The 18,215-nt window shown below is 40.5% G+C and overlaps 1 protein-coding gene across 2 annotated transcripts in view; it reads right to left on the reverse strand.

Annotated features, from left to right (window-relative positions):
* Positions 1 to 17,756, reverse strand: part of SLC7A14 (solute carrier family 7 member 14) — a 116,099-nt gene extending 98,343 nt beyond the window's left edge. Inside the window, exon 1 of one of the 2 annotated variants that reach the window (XM_082742165.1) lies at positions 17,445 to 17,756. The gene's annotated coding sequence lies outside the window, so the exon portion shown is untranslated. The remainder of the gene's footprint in view (positions 1 to 17,444) is intronic. The other variant, XM_082742164.1, reaches the window with a different exon arrangement.
* Between the last annotated feature and the right edge of the window lie 459 nt (positions 17,757 to 18,215).

Below are 18,215 nucleotides of genomic sequence, written 5' to 3' on the forward strand. Positions count from 1 at the left end.
AAGCTGAGCCCCAAACAAATGTTGGTGAGGATCACTATATAGTTTATTCAAAAAAAGAAAATCCAAAACAGTTAGCACTGAAACCTTTGCTTTAATATTAAAAGTGGAGTTAAAATGGACCACCCTGAGAGATGTGATGTAGTAATATCCACATTTACAGTGGATATTATCCTACTTCTTGGTAGAACCTGGCCCTGCACGTAAGCTCAGCTGTAACAATAGGCTGGCAAATTTACCTCATTTTCTGACAGTCGTTTTTCCTTGATTTTTTTTTTTTTTTTGCTCCCCCCACCACTTTTTTTTCTTCTTATGCTAGGAAAGACTTAATGTTCCATGTTTTAAGGGGAAAATCACCTTGAAAGTCCAAATAGTTCCCTGTGTATAAATTAGGCCTCTCGGTTTGGTACATTTGGGGTCATTAGATAATGGTTTTGTGATGATGCCTTTCACAAAATTGGTGACAAATTGAATAATGCAGAACTGACAAAGAGCCAATTATCTGTTTATGTGTGAGGTGTACCTTTTACTTTCAAGTCTGGGATATTGGCAAAGGTTTTGATTAGGTGGAATGAAATGTCTCTTCCCTTCTCACTGCCCAGCAAATTATCTCCCACATGACTTTTAAAGAGGAAGTACTCAGAAATAACGTAATTTTTTTTAAAGATTTTATTTATTTATTTGACACAGAGAGAAAGATCACAAGTAGGCAGAGAGGCAGGCAGAGAGAGAAGGGGAAGCAGGCTCCCTGCCGAGCAGAGAGCCCAATGTGGGGCTCGATCCCAGGACCCTGGGATCATGACCTGAGCCAAAGGCAGAGGCTTAATCCACTGAGCCACCCAGGCGCCCCAAAAGAACTTAATTTTAAGGAAAAGTGCCTTAGAATGAATGTAATTTCTTTCCCTCTCCTTTTTTTCATTGACTTCATTTTCTTTTTTCCTCTCTCATTCAACATTTCCTTAATATACTCTAGTCCATCAACAATATTAAACTTAATCTGAAAATTGCCTTTCAAATTAGTTTTCTTTCTTTCAAATCCCCTGTTTTGTTTTGCTTAATAAATATCTCTCTGCTGTCAGTCTCCCATTACAGTTTTTTAGTCTTCCTATACTATGTTCTTGCTTTGGGACAATCAAATACTCTTAGCTGTTGCTGAAAGGAATGAATGAGTTCCTTGGGCAGTGAAAGTAAACTCTGAATTTCTAGAATACGAATTTACTAAGTCTTTAGATGCAATTTATATTACTGATACTTTTAGGGCAAGTCTGTCTTCCAGAGACCATCCACAAGAATCTTCAGGATCCAGGCTTCTGTTTTTATAAGTAATAACTTGCATTAATTGGTTAGTTTGGCCCCAAATATTTATTTGACAATTACATGAGAAGAATTCAAATCACCTCACTGACTGTGAAAACTAAAGCAAAACAACTAATTCTTGGGTGCCTGTGTGGCTCAGTTGGTTAAGCGTCTGCCTTCACTCAAGTCCAGGCGGCAGGGTCCTGGGATTGAGCAGCACATCAGGCTCCCTACTCAGTGGGGAACTTGCTTCTCCCTCCCCCTCTGCTACTCCCCTTGTTCTCTTTCTTGCTGTCAAATAAATAAATTAAATTTTAAATAAACAAACAACCCCCCCCCCCCTTTTTAAACAGTCAATCTTGGATGCAATCCTAGGATTCCCATATCATGAGCACTGGGAACTTGGTATTGTTTTTTATTTTAGTAACAATATTCTAAACAGTGGTTCTTATTTTTACTAACAGCTCCTGGTCTGTGTTTTTTCCCATTGTAGCTTCAGTGTTAAGCATATTTGTTGAATGCATGAAAAATTAACTAGATAAAGAGCCACTATTTTTCTCTAGAAAATAGTCATTTCTTAGAATGACTGAGGCCAAAAAAAGATATGAGTTGCCCAAAGTCCCATACTAAATCTTTGGACCCCCAAGTTAAATCCTCTGAAGGACCATGAAGGTAGACCTGCAAGATCATTCTTATTAACCATCTGCTCATATGAGACACATTGAGGTTGGTCTCTTTCAGAGAGAATTTTCAAATTGTGGTTGGGCAGAGTGAGTGGGGAGGATTTTGGTGTCAGGAGACGTAGCATTTGAATCTCAACCCTAAAGCTCTTTAGCTGTAAAGCCTTGGGAAAGTCATTTAAATGTGATAGTCATTATATGTAGAATTGGGATAATCCCACCTACTTCATAAGATTAAATGAGTAAATGTGAGCTATTCTATTTAGAAGTATTATGATGTAGCTATCTTGTTATTCTTGACTTAAAGAAGAATACTCAATAATTGGCCGTATTGGAATCACATATGTAAAGAGGACAAGTTCTCACCAGCTTCTTAACGTACTGTGCGATGGCACTATAGTATTTATTTATAAGTATAACTCGGGGGCAGAAAGGAAGAACACAGACTAGTCACTAAGATAGTATTGAAACAGAGAAGTTTTGTTTCTATTTTGACAGCGAAGTTCTATAGAGGCATATTTTAGTTGTCTATATTAAGAATTTATTTCTGGCACAATAGTTTATACTCATTCAGATTTTTTTTTCTCTGTATTCTGATGCTGGAATAGAAAGTGTGTCAAAAGTCTGTGTGACTAGAAATGAATTTAAAATGAATCCCAAACTGTCTGTGTAGTTTGTGCCTGCGTGGCACCAGGAAAACCAGTCAGGTCAAAGGGACAATAAAAATAGTTAAAATGGTTATTTGGCCTCTTTCAGCGGTAATTGTCTGATTTTTTTTTTTTAAACCCTTTAAAAGTTGATTCCTTGGCATTTTGTGGATGAGTCATAGCCACCTATGAATGTTTTCTGTATTGAGAGTGACTAACGGATAGAGTTTCAAATGTCAGAGTCCATACACGGAGATTACTGACAAGGATAAACCAGACCCTTATGCTCTCAGAGCAAGGTCAGATCATGGTACCCTCTGAAGCAGAATAAACAGAACCAGCACAAAGTACAAGAGATGTGCCCCTTACAGAAATAACCTAACCTAATCTTACAGAAAAATCCTAGGGCGGTTTATTCATGATTGGTGGTTAAACTGGGACATCTACCAGAACTCCCTAAAGGAGACTAGCATGTAACTAATAGGAGATAGGCTATGAATTAACAAGCCCTCACATGTCTGAAGGCATATCCTAACAGAGGATGAGGACTGCACAGAGACTAGATGGTCTCTGTCTCCTACTGAAAGTATTCACTGAAGTTTCTCTAGCACTAGGAAATGTGGAAACAAGGCCCTCTTGTGAGGGTCCACTTGAAGGACACAACTGTTCCAGTGTTCTGAAAGGTGTTCTTGGGTGGAATCTGAAAGAATTTTGTCTGTTGCATCCTGGGTAGGACGTTTCATGAGACTGTCTGTCTAATGCTGTTGATCCTTATTTGGTGCATACAGCTTATCTGTGATCACACATTTAGTTTTCTTCCTGTCCTAATACCAGGAAGGGAATGACCTGGGAAACGCTCTACAGCTTCCTGCCATCGCACCTGACCACATTGCGTTTATTTGCAAATCAGCCTCTTGGAGTTTGGGGGGCATAGCTTGATTCTGCAGAGCTAGAGAGCTTTTGATAGAACTGACAAAATTGGGGTTCTTTACCTAATGTGCCTGGTCAGACTGTGAGACAGTCTCCCTGAGAAGCCAGTTCTTGGATTTCTCTGCTCTTTACTCAAACACCACCTGTTTGGTTTGTTTTTTTTTTTTGTCTTAAAATGACTCACCAGAAGGAATTTAAACAGAAAGTGTGAATTCCATTGATTTTCTAAAAACAAAAACCGTATCATTGTAAACTTTATGTACACTAAACTAAGCACACCATGCTGATCAATTCAGGCAAAACACTTCACTCCTGAAGAAGAAATGGTGTGGGATTTGTCTTTTTTCATTTTCTTGAGTGCTACCAATTTTTCTTAACTCCACCCAATTGTCTGGTTTCTGGGATTATGAATCTAATAACCTGTTACTTACAATGAATTTTGGATGAACTTCGGTCTATTATCAAATGATGGGAGTCGTGGACCCTGTCTTCTTTCCTCTGGGGCACACTGTTCTCTGTGATAATCTGTACTTGAGCAATGGCCATGATTGTATATATATCCTCTAGACTAGAAACTGTGCCAAGCTCTTCCATAACCAGCTTCTTAATATGATAGATGGGCCAGTATAGTATGGGAGGTGGTAAGTTGTGGATATTCTAAATAAGGTTTTGGAATGAACTCCTGGGCAGTGTAATTAGTCATTTCCATCCATCCTTAGGGAATTTTACAATGAATTGGGGGACGGGGTGGTGGAGAGTGGGAAAATGCTGTGTTAGAAAGCATTAGAAATAAACCCTCAGAAAGGATCAGTTGTGTGGAGGGAATAGCATGAGCCTGGGAGTCAGGGAGGTTAGCCACAATGTTGCTTTTGACTGTGCAACCTTGAAGAAGTGGCTTCACTTCTTTGGTTCTCAGTTTCCACTGTGTAAAATGAATGGGTTAATTTAGATGATTTCTATTGGATGTATATTGAATAAGAGGTGGAGGAAAGGTGGCCAGAGAAAAAGAAGTAGGGAATAACCAATCTCAGAACTTAAATATGCACATATTAAGTAGACTATGAAATAAAATTTAAGACTAAGTACACTATGAAATAAATTTAAGACAACAAGCCTGGATAAATTATTAGGAGTGTGCAGATGGGTAAAAAATTTAAACCTGTTACAAAGAGGTCTGATGCTCTCGGATCTGAAATCCTCTCTGATGTGCTATGTGTGCAAGCAACTTCATTTTTCTGAAGGATCCCTCATGTAGAAAACAGAGAGGCTGTGATTATTTATATGCAAGCATGAATAGCATATTATTTACAGAACCACCGGAGATTAAGATGGCTTCTTGTTCAGGCTGTGCCTCTGTAATCTCTGGCAGTTTGAAATGAGGAGGCAGGGGAGGGCGTGTGAGGCGGGGGAAGAATGTCATGCCCGTGTGTTTGGTATGACGTTTGTCTGTGTTTCTGAGAAAATGCGCTCATGTAGAAGCAGCTCAGGATCTGATATATCATCTGGCTGTAATGAGGGAACTATATCTTAATAGCGAGCAATGGAAAACTTGGAGCTTCATAAATACTTAATAATCACATTATGTGTTACATTGGATTATGTTCAGATGATGAATAAAATTCCCGAAGGCAGCACAGAGCAGGACAAAATGCTATGGACTAAGAGGACAGACAAGACTCTAGTTTTTGTCCTGTTACTAATTTGCTGCTGAACTTGGGCAAGTCACTTGATATCTCTGGGTTTTTTTTACTTCAACTGTAAAATACAGAGAAAGGGGAAGGCTAGGAAGATTTCTGAGGTTCTTTCTAGGCATGAAGTTAGACTTTGATGATTCTGGTGTTGGCCAGAACCACCCCTGAATTCAGTGGTATTTTTAAAATACTCATAAAAAACTCTATTCGAAGGATAAATTTCAGGTTGAATTAATACATCCTCCCAGCTGCATTCAAGTTTCGTCAGTCTTTCCGGTATGACCTTCCACTATTCCCAGCTAGGTCTTTAACTAAGACATCAGTCAGCACATAATGTCATTTACATGCACATTTCTAGCATTTGCTTATGATGTTCCCATTTCTACAATGGCTTTCCCTCTTATTTACCCACATGAGGAAATACTTCATATTATTCAAAGTACAATTCCATTGTACTTCTTCTATGGACATAAATCGTTCCCTGGTCTGTCCTTGAGACTTCCTCATACCATGTCATAACATATATTGACATGTTGCACACATGTTTAGTGGAGATTATATCTGTCGACTGTCAGATTGTTGCTGAGGGGAGGGATTGTGTCCAGTGCTCAGCTAGACCCAACCCCGTCACAAAGTAAGTCACAGTGTTTCACCAATGAACTGCAAAGATTTTCAGAACCATGACTCACCCATCTTGGGTCCTTGTATGCCAGCCTTTAGTCTGAGCCCTGCAATATGGCATGTTAACCTCTTGGGACACCTTGCCTCTGCTGATGTTAGAGGGGGATTCTTGTAGAAGGTTCTGAGGGTGAGTTTGAAAACTATTGATCTCTGACCTCATATTTTCCTTCTTAAAATTATAGAAAGCTCAGTGCTGCTTCTGAGCTGCTGCAGACTACACATGAGTGTGACTGGCTGGATTTTACCTGGGGGAGGTTATCAAAAGTAAATTCTCTCCATATCAATTAGGGATTTAGGGACAAAGAACAGCACATTACTTTTAGCACTCTTTCTCATTGCAAGAAGAGCTGTTGGAATTTTGGAGTCATATTATTTTTATTTTGCAAGATTGTCCTGCCTAGTGCAAGATATTTAGCATCCTTCGATCCCCTGTGATTGGGACAATAGAAAATACCCCTTAATGAGGTGGCACTGCTCCAGGTTGAGAACCATTGATTTAGAAGAAGAAGGACTCCCACATTATAAATATCACTTTCTCAACATGCATGTTTCAATCCAAGGTCTTCTGAACCCATAAGATTTTGGTTTAACTGTGAACTTTAAGACTGGGTATCAGCAACTTGAGAGTTCTATTCTGTTTGAGAGTTATTTTTGACTGAGAAAGACTGAAAGGATGGAAACCCCATTTCTTTCTTTTATATATACTTTATAGTTTGTAAGGAGTTTTAACAAATGCTATTTTATTGGCCCTTCTTGTGATATGAGGAACATACTCTTTTACTTCAATTTTATAGGTACAGAACTGAGTCTTAAAGAATGGGACATCTGGGTGGCTCAGTGGGTTAAGCCGCTGCCTTTGGCTTGGGTCATGATCCCAGGGTTCTGGGATTGAGTACTGCGTGGGCTCCTTGCTCGGGCAGGGAGCCTCAGCCTCTGCCTGCCTCTGCCTGCCTCTCTGCCTCCTTGTGTGCTCTCTCTCTTTCTCTCTGACAAATAAGTAAATAAAATATTATTTAAAAAAAAAAAAGAAGAAGGTGAATGGTGCTGGCTCAAGTTTCACGGCCATTTCAAAGTGGAGACTGGAAACCAGGTCTCAGCTGACTCCTAAACCATCCCACTCTCTATAAAGTATCTAGAAAAAACAGAGGTAGAAGTAAACTTATGCATTCTATAGTTGGTTTTGGTATTAGTGGGATATGTAGCTAGTTTAGCAAGTCAGAACTAGAGCTAAAGAATAAAAGAATATATAAAATATGTAAAATAATATATATTAAGTACATAATATATATTACTGTATTATATAAATTATTATTACATAATTGCACACCTGTCAGAATGGCTAAAATCAACGACACAAGAAATAACAGGTGTTGGCAAGGATGTGGAGAAAGGGGGCCCCCTACTTGCACTGTTGGTGGGAATGCAAACCAGTGCAGCCTTTCCAGAAAACAGTACAGAGTTTCCTCAAAAAGGTAAAAAGACAATTTCCCTATAATCTAGCAATCACAGTACTAGATATTTACTCAAAGAATACAAAAATACTAATTCAAAGGGATACCACACCCTAAAGTTTAGAGCAGAATTATCTACAGTAGCCAAATTATGGAAAGAGCTCAAGCGTCCATCAACTGATGAATGGGTAAAGAAGAGATGGTATATATAAATACAATGGAATATTACTCAGCCATAAAAAGGAACGAAATCTTACCATTTGCAACAACATGGGTGGAGCTAGAGAATATCATGCCAAGTGAAATAAGTCAGTCAAAGAAAGATAAATACCATATGATTTTACTCATATGTGAAATTAAAAAAACTAAACAAATGAGCAAAGGGAAGAGAGAGAGAGGGAAAGAGAGAGGCAAACCAAGAAATACACTCTTACCTATAGGGAACCAACTGATGGTTACCAGAGGGGAGGTGGGGAGGAGATGGGTGAAATGGGTGATGGGGATTAAGGAGTGCACTTGTTGTGATGAACATTGGGTATTTTATGGAAGTGTTGAATCACTATATTGAACATCTGAGACTAATATTACACTGTATGTTAACTAGCTCAAATTTAAATGAATACTTCAAAAAAATTTTTAAATTTATAAAGAATAAAACAATGCATATAAAATACATAAACAAATATTTGTATATTTAAAAATTATTATATAATCCTGTATTTCTGGAATAAAATATATGTACATACTAGGCTGTTGTCAGAGCATTCTTGACTTATTAGATATGATATTTTAAGCGCAGGATGTCCATGAACAGATTTAGTACCTGTTGAAATCTACAGTGAAATAGATGGGAACTGTGGTGTACTGTGTTTATGAGTAATTTGGTAAGGTAGGCTTACTCAGAAGAAAATGAGTTTCACACACGATTTTGAAAGCTTTAGTCTTTTTTTGGGGGACTGAATCCCACCACCAGGAAGTGACACTCTGGAAACTCTCTCTTCCTCAACCTTAAAAACTGTCTAGATTGTTACTTTGAGTCAAAAAGTTAGAGACAAGGGGCGCCCGGGTGGCTCAGCGGGTTAAGCCTCCTCTGCCTTCGGCTCAGGTCATGATCTCAGGGTCCTGGGATTGAGCCCTGCATCAGGCTCTCTGCTCAGTGGGGAGCCTCCTTCCCCTTCTCTCTCTGCCTGCCTCTCTGCCTACCTGTGAACTCTCTCTTTGTGTCAAATAAAAAAATAAAATCTTTAAAAAAAAGAGTTAGAGACAAAAGCCAGAAGATGCCATTGAATAATGAAGATGTGGTAGGGTGACTTCTGTGGCCTTAGAAGGTGCTGAATCCTGCACCAGCATCCCTGTGTTTGTGGCAATGCAAGCAGTCCACATGTTCTGGGAAAAACACAGCAGAATGGTCTTCAATACACATAGCGGCTGGCGAAGCACTGATATTCAATATGAAACCTCTGAAAAAATTGATCAATGGCATGATTGCAAAAGGGCAAGAGCTGTCTTGCAGAAAGACAATGCAGCTCACTCTACAGCTTCATCAGCTCCAGAGACCTGAAGTTCTATTTACTCTCTTGATTGCTGTTCTAGCCAGAAAATATAGGTAAAACAGTAATTCCCCCAGAAAAGGGACCTGTGTGTTAAGTGGCTTATAAGTGATGCCCATCAGTTATTTGAGAGACCAGTGCTTTTCAAAGAGGCAGTGTGCACAAAGCACAAAGTTTTATCAATTTGGGCAGATATTTAACTACTTTGGGACCCAGGTTTCTTAACTGTAAAATGGGGATATTAGTATTACTAACATTATAGGGTCATAGTAAGTATAAGTCAATAATTGTTAGCTATGGTCATTAGAGCTGTTATTATTGTTGTTGTTACTGAGTAAATTATTAGCATGAAATGTGAGCCTCCAATAAGTAATGGTATAAAAATAAAAATCTTGATTTGTTTTTTTTATGCAGGCTGAATGAGGCAGAATATGGATAATTCAAATCCTGGCCTCATTTCATAGAACCATAGAATGTTAGGGCTCATAGGATCTGAAATTATTTAATTCAAATCTTTTAGAGATGAAAATGATGGAGATAATGGTTTAAGGGCTAATGTGCCCCTTAAATCCTAGCCCAGATTCTCACAAGGATCTGGGGTATTGATGCTTTTCTTCTGGCTCATTGTCCATGAAATTTCTACTTCTTGACTATCCTTGACTCAGAAGTTCTTTCACCTGAAGGGGCAAATGGAGACACCATGAAATCCAAATACATATACTTTCCTACTCCTAATCGCCCTGGTAAATTTTGGTGGCTAACCTCATTGATCAAATAGGTTTTTATGACTAATGAAAATATGCCTGAGGTTGAAAGTTGCAAAGAGCAGTGGATGGAGAGAGAGGAGGCTCAAATCTTACTTCTGCCTTTGCTGTTAACTTGGGTGACTGTTCTCAGGCTCTTCTCTGTCAAATGAGAGAGTTGGGTTATGTGATTATTACAAACCATTGATGTGATAATATATTGTGCAAATATAGTCTCAAATGAACCATTAAGTCTTTATAATTATGAAGGCTATTTTGTCATCAGAATGTTCAAACACCTGAATGCAATTGTTTTTTTAAATTTGCTAATTATTTAAGAAACAAAGAAAAATAACAATTTAATACACGAACAGGCCATGGAAGCTAGCTTGCTCATTTGTAGGACAGTTTATCGGGTTGGAATATTTTGCCTTCAGCAAGTGAGAGTCAGTTAATTCTAGGCATTTGGTTATTGATTTGCTAGAATAGAATGATCGATTTTTCTTTCATTTTTGTCAGTAACAACCCGTTAAAACTCTTACAGGAAGGCCCAATTATTCCCAGAAAAGGATAATATTCTGTGATCTTCTAGACTGTGATGTCAAAGCTCTCTAATTAATGCATGTGCTTTAATTCTAAGCTAAGATCCTTCTGAATTTAGGAACAATAGTAATTACCAGTCAAATACTTTGTCAAGGAAATAATAAATATCTTTTTAAAGTAAAAGTGGAAAATAACATACAACTCTATTTAAGCTTTGACTTTATGGAGTTGCCTCATCGCAGTGAAATGTGAGACCATCGGCTAATGTGTCCCTTGTTTCCTGGAGGAAAGCAGCAAGACCCAATTCTCAGGAGCAGTCTGTCTTGGCCCACCACAACCTACACTCCCAAAAGGGTTACAAGTGTGGTTTTCAGGGTAAGATTTGATGTTCTGTGCTTATCTCCTGTTTTATTTGCTAAAGGAAAATGCCACAGCGTATACTCATTTCTTGGCTAGATGAGTGTATGACATGAACTGACCTGAACCATGGCCTTAATTCAACATGTTTATTGAGCATTCATGTGCCATGCTATAGGAGTTCCAAATACCCATGATTACCAATATAGGACAAGCCTCAGTTATTTTATCAAGCAAATGATTGCTTGTTAGCAGCACAAATTTCAAAGCTACATTGTTAATTCTCTTCCTTTTCTGAGATATAAAATTATTGAAATCTCCCAAGCTAAAGACAGTGAAAAGTAAACTCTTTTCAGCTCCAAGGTAGAGTATTTTCCTCCTTCCAAAATCCAAGTCCTTCCGAGAGACAAACAATTCCAATGAAATGAATAAACCATGATTCCCAACAAAAGGTGTCTATTTTTAAAGCCAGCATGAGCTACTAGAGACCAGAGTTGACAATCTAACTAATTTTCCCTTTAGTAATATAATTTCATATGCAACAAAGGCCTGAGAATGGCACACTTGACTGTTACTTGGGGCTGATTTCAGGTATTTCTTTGGCATAGAATCTTATAAATTACCACTCGTGCCTTAACAAAGTCTGAATAAAGGTAAACTAGGTTCCAGAAAAGGAAGTAACTTGCCGGAGCTCCTGGAACTAGAGATAGAATCTATAGCCCTTAGCTATACTCAGCTTGATTTCTCAGGTGCTTCTTCCCCTCCCCCCCATAAACAAAATTATTACTTCATTGAATTTTCAGGATTAATAGCAAACATAATACAGTTAAGACTCAGCTAATGGAATAGCTTCCTTTGCAGGCTTATTTTCTATAATGCCTGAGCATTGTGTTAATTTTGTGTTATAAGAGAAAAATATTTAAGTATCAAAATGACAATCTATTAAAGAAGGCATGATTGTGTTTTTGTCTGCAATTTCCTGACCTAGTCAGGGGTATAAGAAAGCACTCCTACTTGAGTTATAAACACTGTAGATCAGGGGTTAGGAATAGGCAATAGATGCCAGGTTTGGCAGTAAATGTTAGCTAAGTTGTAGGAGTGCTGACAGCATTGTCTCCATCTTTGGCCTTTTATTTCGTTCGTGCCCATACAGTGAACTTCCTTAGGGCTCCGTGTTCCAGGCCCCTTAGAAGCTAATGTGTGTCTTGATCAGAATACAGGAAGGCTTGCTCTGACCTTCCCTGAAGTGGCACACAGAGGTCTCCACTTCAGATAACCAATAGAGATGACTGGCACACAGGTGTGCCACTTTAGGTAACTACCCCTTGACCTCACCACAATGCCCTTTGTTCTATAAAAGATGTGGATTAAGGTTCAGAGGGGGTAGAGAATAACTGCATCGTGCCCTGGATCTTCTGGCCTCCCAATTTCCCCTGTCAGTAAGCTAAGCTTCCACTTATGACCCCCAACAGATTTCACTTTAGAGAAGGGATGGTGTAGAGACCCTTTATGTAAGGTCAGAATTCCTAATGTACCTTTAAGAATTCAGTCAAACTGATAGTCTTTATTTTTATTTTGGGTTAATCAATGCATGAAATAGAATTATTTTTGTTTTCATCAATTCATGAAATGGGTAGAAGCTCATTAAATCATCTCCTTCACCCATCCATGCTGAAGAATGTCAATAATACTTTTTCTGTTATCTGAACCACTATTGTCATGATTGGTTAATGGCTGGCAATTGACTTAGAGCTTTTAGTTAAAGAAGGGCTCCTGGTGGCTCAGGTTGACTCTTGATTTTGGCTCAGGTCACGATCTCAGGGTTTTGGGATTGAACCTGCATCAGGTTTCCCACTCAGCAGGGAGTCCACTTCTCCCTCTCCCTCTGTCCCTCCTCCTGCTCATGCACTAGCTCATGCCCTCTTGCTCTCAAATAAATAAATAGATTTTAAAAAACTGTTAGTTAAAGGGTAAAAGCTGTTTCAGAACCATTGAGACTTTCTAGGTTTTTGGTTTTTTTTTTTCTGGAAAAAGGAAAATATTCAGGGCAAAATAAAGTAAACCATGAGCAATAAACAGTATTTCAGTTCATAGGAATTAACCAAGAAGACTTTTTCTTCAGCATTCTACTTTTCAGGGAAAAAAATTACAACAAAAGCAAAATATGTTTTTTCAAATTCAATGTGAAGTGTAATTTATTTTATTCCTTGATATACCACCATATTTTAACATATTTAGAAATCTGCACATCATAGTTTTCCTACCACTCATAACTGGATAGTCATCTAACTCACTGAAAATAAACTTCACTTACATGGGAAAAAAACAAAATATATTTATCTGGGATTAAAAGTGTTCAGAAATGCATTCAGTTTAAACTACCCTATTTGTTTATATACTATACAATATCTATAAGAATTATCAACCATTACATATCAATCATGCTCTCTGAAAAGGACTTTCATTTACCTATATTTTGAGTCTTAAAATAACCCTTTGAGATTGGTGTAGCAATTCTCATCACCATTTTACAAATGAAGGAGTGGAGCTCCAGAGGGCCATATAATGTCACCAAGTAGGAAATGGCTCACTTACTACTATCTCTAAGTCCTGTATTCTTTCTATATTTATCATACCATACTTACTAAGACATAAACACATAAACACACACATATATAAATGTTGTTACATGTATATTTAATATGCATATGTGTATATGTGTGTGTGTGTGTGTGTGTGTGTGTGTGTGTGTGTGTGTGTGTATAAAACCTGAATTTTGAATAAGAATTTCCAGGTTATTTCTAAGCTAGAACCCAGGAAACTAGCAAGACCCATTCCTGGTCTCACTTCATGGTAAAATGGAATCTATATGAAGCAAATCCCATGGTTGCCAGCTCCTTTAGTGAGACATGTACTGTTCTTGCTAGACTTATTGTCTTGAGTCTATTTGGGCTTTTGGGGGTGTCCTAGGCTACAAGTACCTTTTCCTCCTTTGTTGGAAGAAGTTTTAAAGCACGATCCCTATTTCTTCTTCACGGTTCTTCAAGTTCTCATTTCCCATGAGGATGTTTTCAGCAATTTCCAAAGCAGCATTGTCCAATAGAATTTTTTGCAATGCTGGAAATGTTCTATATCTACATTGTTCCATTAAGTAGCCATTAGCGACATATGGCTATTGGGCACTTGAAATATGGCTAGTGTGATTAAAAAATTGAAGATTTAAAGTTAATTGAATGCTAATGTTGATTAATTAAAATTTAAATAGGTACATGTGACTAATGATACCATATTGGGCAGAATGGTTCTAGACAGTTTAAGATTATGGTTTACAGGGCCCAGAGCATCCCAGCAACAACATCCTTACAGGAGCAGTCTGTGAGGGCATAATAGAAGTTATGTATTTAGTTATGAATTGTGCGTTAGTTGGTTCTAGATGGGGTTTGAAGCAAATCTTTAATATTTGCTTCAAATATTAAAATTAAGAAGGTATATAGAGACCTTTAAGTAAAAGATAACAAATAAAGGGAAAATATGATGTGGTAAATATTGAGATAAAAGAACAGAACATTACCATTTGAGCTGAATTTGAGTTTCTAAACTTTACACATTGGAACAGGACAGAACAATTCAATTCAATATAAAAATTTTCTTCTTGCCAGTACAAATATTAGGGTTACAAGAATCCAATTAATAAAGTTAAGATTTTATTAGGGACTGAAAGAGAAGCAAGAAGAAATACATAGAACATCAGATTTGCTGCATGTTAGAGTGGACTAGAACTGTAGGACCACCTCTAATGAAATTATCTACTTGACAGAAGATTCAATGAAATTATTTATGAAAGGACCTAGGATAGTGCCTCACAGTTCATTGATATTAGCACTCCTAATGATCATTTAATTCGGCCTGGATCTTTTTAAGGCCTCTTCCAAGTACCTGTGAGAACATAGGAAAATGCTTAGGATAATTTATTTGAAAAATTATTTTGGGGGAACAGACCATAGAAGAGGAAGTACAGGCAACACGAAGGCAAGTAGAGAAATGTCATAGCCACATCCCCATTTTCAAATTACTACCATAAGGAGAACTGTTGCTGAAGAAGGTGGGTCAGGTACGTTGGGTCAGACAGCAATGAAACAGTGAGATCAGAGGGAAGAATAGGAAGAAAATGTAGGTAACACAAGTGTTTGTATTTTAGGTATTTGTATCTGTGGCTTTTATTGAATGTACTTTACTGATGCTAATGTTCTTGTTAAAAATAACCAAAGAAAGAAGCAGGGAAGAATATTCGAGTCACCACGAGGGTAGTGAAAAGGACACTGACCTTGGAATCGAGTTATTGGGATTCCAATTCTAACTTCTCAATCATGAGACTTAGACTAATCATCATCTTTTGGTCCCCCAATTCCCCTTCTTGGAAAACAATGATCTGCATGATGCTGAATGATCTTTACGGTTATTCCAGCCCTAAAACTCAAGAGCATAATTCTAAATATGAAACCACTTGTGGGTTCTAGTCTTCCAGATCCCATGAAGCTTTGCTGCTCTATCAGGAAAGCCTATTGTTTTAGTCCTCTAACTTGTTTCTGTAATCCTAAATATCAAGTTGTGTGAAGAGTGGTATCTCAATCAGCATGCACAAAAGCAGTTGGTATGGTGGGAGTGAGTGACAGTGGGTGGGTGAACAGATTAAAGAGGAATGGGTTGGAAGAGAGTAGCATGTGTGCAAAAGAAAGTAGACCTTCCTCTTTTGGCATTCTTTTGCTAATTCTCCAATAACAGCAATCCAAAGCCAAATGCCAAAATGAGGGCATGAAAATTGCTTGGAGTTTGGAGTTAAGCAGACCTGAATTTGAATCCAAGCTCTAGATTCAAGACATCTAACTTCATTTTTCTTATCCTTGTGATATTTACAGTTAGCAGCTATTACGAAGATTGAATGAAGTAATATTACCCAGCAGATAGTAGATGTTCAGTAAATATTTTCTTAACTTGGCCTCCCCAAATTGGTTCAATTCTTTCCCATTTACCCATAACATAAAAGACTAACCAAAGAAACAGCCATGCAGGGCTGCTTAGAGATCTATATCTAGAGGATGTAAACAATCTGGGGAGGGGAGGGAAGGAAGGGTACTAAAGAGAGGAAAAAACCATAGCCAGGAATAGATAGCCCAGGCTCGCCATTAATAAAGTGAAGCCTCACAGTTCTCTGGTTCCTGAAAGCCACAAAAGTGTTCATCAGAATAACAACCTAACTGCTTTTCCAACACTTTGCCAGTAGGAAGATTCACCGCACAGACAGAAGACATAGAAAGCGGAGCCACCCATCCTTTTCCGACCTGAAGTTAGCAAATATGGATTCTGGAGTGACATCCACTCCCTGCTCCTCGACCCAAGTCCGGAGTACCTCCTTCCAAGAGGAGTCCGGGGGAAGGCTCAGAACCGCGGAGCGCAGAGCACCTATACCTGTCTCTCCAGTTTGCTTATTCCATCTGATCCTCCTTACATGGTTCTAACGCAGTTTCTGCCTGCGGGAAGTGCTGGGAAGCGGTGAGCCGCCAGTTCTCCCGCGCTATTAGCTCCCGGCCTCGCCGAACTTTCAGCACCGCGGACAGCGCCCACCCCTGCTGTCGACTCGCTCTCAGGCCCACGCTCCAGCCTGGTGCTGCTTTGCTGCCTAGGATGTTCTTCAGGACCCCTTACCCAGGGGGATAGGCGGGTTTACACTCTGTGGTCCTTGGCCAACTCCTTCCAGGGGCTGGCCCCATCACTCCGAAGATTCCATCTGCTCCCCCTCCCAAGTTTTTCCTCTGAATTTGCATCCAGTTCAAGACTCTCAGTTCAGGCAGGACTCTGAATGGAGTCTCGCACAGACAGCACGGTGAGGAGTGCCAGGAGCAGAGGAGAGAGCCCTGCTGTTCTAGTTTTCCTTCTGTCTTTCCTCTGTTTTCCCTTTGCTTTTAGTCATTTGGCGACTTCTATCTTACTTTTCTATCACAATCTAAAATACACGTGTGTGTGGGGGGGGTGACTCTCGAGAGGGAAGAAGGTTTGGGGCTCCATCACGCGAGGCCACACTGCCTTACTCTAGTCCTCTGGATTTGTAAGAAACGGGTGTATTTGGGATGAGGGAAGAAAGGAAGCTCAGACGGGGTGAATAAGTGCGGGCGAGAATCCTCTCCCCGGGGCTGCTCTCTCTGGCCAGAGATCTTCCCTGGACATTTCTCCCATCACGTCCTTCTCGCTGCCCCGCCAAGTATCACCACTCTCTGGGGACAGATACCCCTTGTGTAGCGCACCAGCCTAGGCTGGGTATCAGGCTCAGCTGGAGTCCTTTTGAAGAGTTTTGCTCCCAGGTAAAAGGACATACGTTGTCCCCGCCCTCCCCTCGGGCTACGGCCGGAAAAACGTCCCTTCCTTTCCGTGGGCTCAGTCCGAGGCCCATAACCTAGCTGCGGGAGCTGGGTGTATGACAAGGCAGGGAGAAAAGGACAGGCCCGGCATCTGTGGAGACCCAGGCGACCCGGACACTGCTCGAAGCTCCCTCCTCTGTGTCACGCCGGCCGCGCCAGGGCTGCATTTGCCCCAACCCCGCCTCCCCTGAATCGGAACCTGGCGTCCCCAGACCCCGGACACTGTCCAGACCCCATTCCTGGCCAGATACAGAGAGACCCCAACCCAGCTCCTTCCTTCTTCCAAAGGACCCCTTCCCGGAGGGCGCCCTCAGCCTCCGCGCCATGTTCCTGTTTCCCCCCTCCCTCTGGCTCCTGCTCCCTCGTTCATTCAACAAGAAGCGACCATCCTATTAGTGGGGGTCTAATTTGCGTGCAGGGTTTGTGGAGGGGAACAGACTGCGGCGAAGGGTTACGTTAACTCACCAGAGGGCTGGAGGCGATTAACAGGCTGCGGGGACTGGTGGCTAGTCGTCTGCACTTACAGCGCCAGAGTCTGTCTCTCCCACTGTGATGCGGAGTGGCGGTGGCAAAGGAAGGCAGGAGGTAGCCGCTGCTGCTGAACAGCTCCTCAATTATTCAGTTCGACCCCCTCCTCACCTCCCTCCAAGCAGCCTGTCAGTCTTCTCTCCAGCTCGCCTGTCTCCGCCTTCCTGGAGTCACGTGGGCGGCCCATTACATTATTGAGCTGAGGCCTCTCTCCAGACGCCCCCGCCTCCCAGCGCGCACACACGCACACGCGCGCGGGAGCGCGCGTACACACACACACACACACACACACACACACACACACACACCCAGCTTTATGTCACTCTCAACTCCTCTGTGGTCTACTGAGCCTCCGGGTGCCGTTTCCGGTATCTCAGGCTGTCCTAAGGCTTAGGGGGCCCCTTGCCTGTTCCCTGCCCTGAGAAAGCAGGGCCAGGCAGAAGTCTGCAGTGTCAGTGTGTTGAGAAGGCATCCTCCAGCAGCTCCACCTTTGCTGGACTTGGCGCTGAACTACGCAGGTTCTCCAGACCTGCTTCCTACCCTCTGAAAGCTTCCCTCCTCCTTTGCTGAGCCTTGCTGCTCTTAAATTTATTCCACTTCCCCAGCATTACTGGAGAGAAGGGATGGGAGAGATTGATTTCATCTCTCTTCCTAAAAAAAAGATAAGACCCTCCTCCTTCTCCAAAACTCGAGTAGGTCAAATTCATC

This window comes from Mustela nivalis, assembly GCF_964662115.1.
Source record: "Mustela nivalis genome assembly, chromosome: 1".
Taxonomy (NCBI): Eukaryota; Metazoa; Chordata; class Mammalia; order Carnivora; family Mustelidae; genus Mustela; species Mustela nivalis.